We start from the raw sequence: 6000 nt of genomic DNA, 5'->3' as shown, positions 1-6000 counted from the left end.
TTTATTTAATATACATTTATAGAGGAGTTACTCTTTTCCAGGCAGTGTGCTAGATTCTAGTAATATAAATAAAAATGTAAGATTTCCATGTACTCACAAGCTAGAAGGAGAGAAAAATTGTAAAGACGGAATTATAATACAGCAGTAGTGAGACAGTGAAGTGTGGTTAAAGTAGGCGAACCCAGAATATCTAATGATTAGTTCTACCTGGAAAGCTCAAGGATTGACACAGTGATAACCTTAGCAGTCAGAGCTCAGTTTGCAACTTTTTCTGTCCTGTCTTGACCCTGAAGACAGAAAACAACTTAACACCAACAGTCTAATGACCTAGGTTGAAGGGTAGAGATTTTATGATCCTCTTGGCATGCCACAGCCAGGGAAGCTGGGCTACTGCAGAACACAGGTAACCTCACTGCCCCTGCTTATAGAGGAGCATTGATTTCCACTTCAAATCCCATCCCCCTCTGCATTCAGTGTCTGTTGGCATTCTCATCTCCTGTCATTTTACTGGCCTATTCCTATTCATTTGGGGTTTAAATATCTTCTTCAACAATACTTTCCCTGGCCCCTTAATCTAGTTACTCTCCTCTCAAAATGTTCATCAAACTCTTTTAACTTTCTCCATAACCTTTCTAGCAGTTTATAATCACAGCTTTATTTGTGTGTCTATTGATTCATATGGCAAGGACTGCATCTACCTGTTACTGTGACATTTTCAGTACCTAGCATACATAATAAATATTTGGAGAATGATTGAAGTGTTTGTGATTTATACTGCAACACAATCCTGGATGTAATGTACCTCAGAAAAGGAGACCATACCCTTCTGAAGAAGCCAGCATTACTTCTTAATTCTTTAGCCTTTCTTATTTCTTGCCAATGGGTTACTTACCTTTGTAGTTGCTGTGAGCTGAATTAATATGGATCTAATCAATCATGAGGGCTCATACTGCAGGGACACCTGCCGAGCAGCCTTCCCTGTTCTTTACCGAACAGCTCCAGTCTTGGCTTGTGCGACTCATGACATCAGGACTGTTCGTTATCAGTCACTTTATTCTCTTTCAGGATGGTATACGTTTCTGATCCTCTGAATGTTTGCCAAAGGTATTTTGGGCTATAAAGGTTCAAGGGGTGCGCTAGTTGGGCTGATGATACGAGGATTCTGGCATTTTATTTTCATTAGTAGTAGTGATTGTAACTAACATTTGGTAGCAACTGGTTATTTATAGGATATTGTCTGTCATAAATACCGGTTGCCCCAGGGAAAAGCTTTGGGGTGGGAGAGGCAGATGGGTGGAGTTGAAAGGATTAATGAAAGCATCAGTACAGTAGTACCCCCTCTTCTGTGGTGTTGCTTTCCACGGTTTCAGTTCCCCATGGTCTGAAAATATGACACGGAAAATTCCGGAATTAAACAATTCGTAAGTTTTAAACTCCTCGAGCCGCTCTGAATAGCGCGATGAAATCTCGCGAGGTCCGCTCTGTCCTGCCCGGGAAGCGAATCAGCCCTTTCCCCGCGCATGCACACTGCGTAGGCTGCTGCCCGCCTCGGTTATCAGATCTCCTGCCCCAGTATTGCAGGGCTGGTATTATTTTACTTAATAATGGTCCCAAAGCGCCAGAATAGTGAGGGTGGCAATTAGCATATGCCAGAGAAAAGCCCCAAAATGCTTCCGTTAAGTGAAAAGGTGAAAGTTTTCAACCTGATAAGGAAAGAAAATAGTATGCTGCGGCTGCAAAGATCTACGGTAAGAACAAATCTTCCCTGAAATTGTGAAGTCGGAAAGGGAAATTTGCGTTAGTTTTATTGTTAATCTCTTACTGTGCCTGATTTATAAATTAAACTTTCTCATAGGTATATATAGGGTTTGGTACTAGCTCCTGTTTCAGACATCCGATGTGGGGTCTTGGAATGTATCCCCTGCAGGTAAGGGGCAACTACTGTATCAGGAGCAAGGGTCCCCAGGGGGAAAAAAAAAGTCCTTGATAAAGATCAGATTAAAATGAAAGGATCAGGATTTGAAAATGAGAATCTGAGAAGAAAGTCAATGGTACAATAAGCTGATTCTTGTTTTTTTAAGGATTTATTTATTTGAGAGGGAGAGAGTGGCGAGGGGGAGAGCGCCAGCGCAGGGGAGGGGAGTGGGAGGGGCAGAGGGAGAGGGAGAGAGAAACCCAAGCCGACTCCACATTGCGGACAGGGGCTCCATCTCACGACCTTGAGATCACCCCTGGAGCTGAAACCAAGAGTTGGCCACTCAACCGACTGCACCACCCAGGCACCCCACAATAGGCCGATTCTTTTCTTTAACTCTTTTTGCCATCTCTTTGCAACCATGCGAAAGCGGCTTAAGGCAGCAATACTTTGTACTATGGTCAGAAGTAGGAAGTTCTTCTCCAGGCAGAATGGGCCCCTCCCTCCTTGTTGGGAATGGTACCTCCCTCATTACATCAGGCAGGCGGTGCCTCTCACCAGCCCGCACTTTCCCTACTACAACATTTGTTACACGTTATTAAGAGCACAGGATGCAATGTCTGTTTTCCCTGCTAGACTCTGCGTTCTGTGAGAAGAAGTTTCATCTCTATATTCCCAAAGCCTAGACAGATTCAGACGAAAGGGTGATACACAACCTATGTGGCTAATGACTAAATATGGACAGAGTCCTTTCCAAGCCCCAAAACGTGGACACTGATTATGGCACTTTGCAGGGAGATTCCCCCTCCAGTAAGTGGGGACAGAAAATGGTGAGTTACTTCTACACTCAGCATTTGGTGGGCCCCAGGGAGAACAAACTCTTCGCATAGGCCATGGCTCAGCTACTTAACTCTGGCAACACGCGTCATCCTATCTGAACAGCCTTCTGCCCTCCGTCTGGTTCCCTGTCTCCACTCGAGCTCCTCATGGAAGACTAGCTTTCAGTCTCATCTGTAAGCTCAGAGCTTTGCATAATGGCCTAGTGTACTTCCAATTCACCTACAAGTCATGTGACCACCTCACGCTCCCCTGCCCTCCTGACTGCCGGGTAGCTGTCTGAGCTTGGGAAAGTTGCTTTACTCCTCTGAATTAAGTTCTTATCTCTAAAATGGGAACGATAGGATCCACTTCGTATCTCTTCTGTGAGGGTTAAATGAGTTAGTGTATGTAAATTATTTAGCACAAGGCTTGAGACTTAAAAAGATTCCAGGGACGCCTGGGGGGCGCAGTTAAGCATCTGCCTTCGCCTCAGATCTTGATCCCAGGGCTCTGGGATTGAGCCCCGCATCCGGTGCCCTGCTTAGCAGGGAGTCTGCTTCTCCCTTTCTCTCTGCCCCCCCAACCCCCCGACTGGTGCTCTCTCTCGCTCTCCCTCTCTCTCAAATAAATAAATAAATAAATAAATAAACAAACAAAATCTTAAAAAAAAAAAAAAGATTCCTGCAGACAGTATTAGCACTGTACCAGTAGCAGAGGCTTCTCAAGGATCTGGTAGGAGAAATGTTACAGTCCTTGTGCCCAGACTGGGTGAACCTGGCATTCTCTAAGCCTAAATCTGAACTGGATGTGGCACAGACTACTGCTAATTGACCCCCATCCCATATCCATTCTCTCCTTCAGTTCTTCCTTCAGTTGAAGAATCCCCAAATTTCAGTGGGCACATGGCTATGCAACTAGGGACTACATTCCCCAACCTCTGGCGAAGGGGATAGGAGCAGAAGTCACATGTACTAGTCTACTTTCTCCTTCTTGCAGACTGGTGTGGTTAGTCAGCTCTAAAAATGGGGATGAAGGCAACACCCTTGGACATAGAGGGACAAGAATAGAGAAGGAATGTGGGTACCTGGATGATTTCATGGAGCAGAGTTATCAACCCCCAGAATTGTCTATCTCTTCAGGTTGTCATGAGAGTGAAAAAAATATCTTCTATATTGTTGTATTTGGGAGTCTCTGTGGTAAACAGCTTACTGCAATATTACTAATACACCAGCCTGGTGAGAAAATCTGAGAATGTGATTTGGTTGGACTCCAGGAGAAAGGAGAGGAAGCAGTGGGAAAAAACATGGGAAAGCAATTGATATATTGAGCATCTGTATTTTATTCTCTTTTTTCCTCTCGTAATTGTGTTGGTGGAAGTAGACAGCAAATACTAACACATTCATGTTATTTCTATGTAAATCAATGAGAAGTCCTGTAGTCTCTTGTGTGTAGAAAAGAACCATGATATACCTTGAGTGTCTTATGAGTTTTTATGATGTATGTGAGAAAGGTGCGAAAGAAAAGCAAAGTATGTGGCGGGTTCTTTGAGGAGATAGCTTGGAATGCTCCCCCACCTGAGCAGCCCAGGCAGTCCCCTGGCTGAGATATTTTCTGAGAAGTGGGTATTCTGAGAGAGGTGGCAGTTCTTACTGCCTGAGAGGGAAATATGTCAGGATAGATAGAGGGGGGATAATTGACCTGAATGTGCCAGTTATAATTTTTAGCAGAAACACACCTCTAAAGTAATTCACCTCCAAAGTTAATGGAGTGTCAACCGAGGAAAACATCTTCGTGTTCTTGAGCATGGCTCCCACAAACTGAGTCACTGACTAAGGCAACTGGGAGGAAGCGAGAGGGAGAGCCCTTGAAAAGGACCCTGCAGGAAAACTCAGAGTGAGGACAGGTCTGGCCTCAAGGTTGATCTTAACAGAAAGAGAATGTCTCTAGCCTGGTTAAATTAATATAATCTTATGTAGGTTGAAGAGAAATAAGTGTTAGTGACAGAACTGATGTTCTGGAAGCTGTCAAAATCCTGTCCAGAGATGACAGGGAGCTTTTGTGACTGAGCCAGCAAGTGAGTGTAACTGACGGATAGGACAGTGTTTGGATATGAAAGACAGCTTTAAAGAAGCTGGCTAACTAGAGTCCAGAAGAATATACTTCACATAAAGTGCTTGCAGTTTCCGTCTGCAATTGCCATGTTGACTATTTCTTGTTCCAGTAATGAATTTAATACTAAATTCCTTGTCAGTTTTAAAATAATGATTTAACTTTTGATGGTTGGTAGAATTCTGTTTCTTCTTTACAGTACCTCAGTACATCAACTTTATACAAACCTCAGTTGTTCACTTACAGCTAGCAAATTGATTGGCACCTGGAACAACCTAGTAGAACTTAGGTCTTGGTTAAGGTGCTGAGAGCTTAAAGAGGTTTCTGGGGAGAATAATTTTTAAAAAAATTTTTTATTGTTATGTTAATCACCATACATTACATCATAAGTTTTTGATGTAGTGTTCCATGATTCATTGTTTGTGCGTAACACCCAGTGCTCCATGCAGAACGTGCCCTCTTTAATACCCATTGCCAGGCTAACCCATCCTAGCACCCCCCTCCCCTCTAGAACCTTCAGTTTGTTTTTTAGAGTCCATCGTCTCTCATGGTTCATCTCCCCCTCCGATTTCCCTCTGGGGAGAATAATTATAAAAGAGGTGAGGTGGAGGTTGGGAAAAGAAAGGGGAGGAAAAGGAGTGTCGCATAGGTCAGTGCAAACCTTGGGAAGAGAAAGGTCGCTGAGGCAAAGTGCATGTGTCCAGGCATTTGAATTGTCTTGCCTCCCCCTGGGGAGAGAGGACAGCCTCTGTGAGGCCCTCGGGCCAATGGGACTCCAGGGAGAGAGTTTGAAACCTCTCAGGAGCCCTGTAGAGCCAAGTCTACATGTTGTAAATATGCAGGGAATTTGAAACTAACTCGTAGATGTACTTTGGGAGTTATCCTCAACTATGGGAGTAACTTAAATGAAGTTTACCACCAATTTTTCATATTTTAAACATCTGCAGTACTCCATAGTCGCAATAACATTTTAAAGTGTGCTGTTCTTATGTTTGCATCTATTTGCTTCTACAGGCAGATAGATTTGTAAATAAGACAATGTTTTTGCTTGCATGTTTGGGGCTGATCCCAAAGTCATCACAAGAGAAATAGCAATTGAAAGCACAATATATAGATAGGCATAACATTTATTAAAAAAAATTCAAGCTGGAGAGAAT

General features: G+C 43.4%; 1 long non-coding RNA gene across 1 annotated transcript in view; it reads left to right on the top strand.

Moving 5' to 3' along the window:
- The first annotated feature begins 216 nt into the window (after nt 1-216).
- The window catches only part of LOC115943563 (uncharacterized), a 79200-nt gene continuing 73416 nt past the window's right edge, over nt 217-6000 (top strand). Inside the window, exon 1 of the long non-coding RNA XR_014144208.1 lies at nt 217-1748. This is a non-coding gene — a long non-coding RNA (uncharacterized LOC115943563). The remainder of the gene's footprint in view (nt 1749-6000) is intronic.

The sequence above is a fragment of the Leptonychotes weddellii genome, chromosome 4, assembly GCF_054177405.1.
Source record: "Leptonychotes weddellii isolate Sample4059 chromosome 4, ASM5417740v2, whole genome shotgun sequence".
In the NCBI taxonomy this organism is placed as follows: domain Eukaryota; kingdom Metazoa; phylum Chordata; class Mammalia; order Carnivora; family Phocidae; genus Leptonychotes; species Leptonychotes weddellii.
Note: the sequence above shows the minus strand (reverse complement) of the source record. Positions and strands in the feature narration are given on the sequence as shown.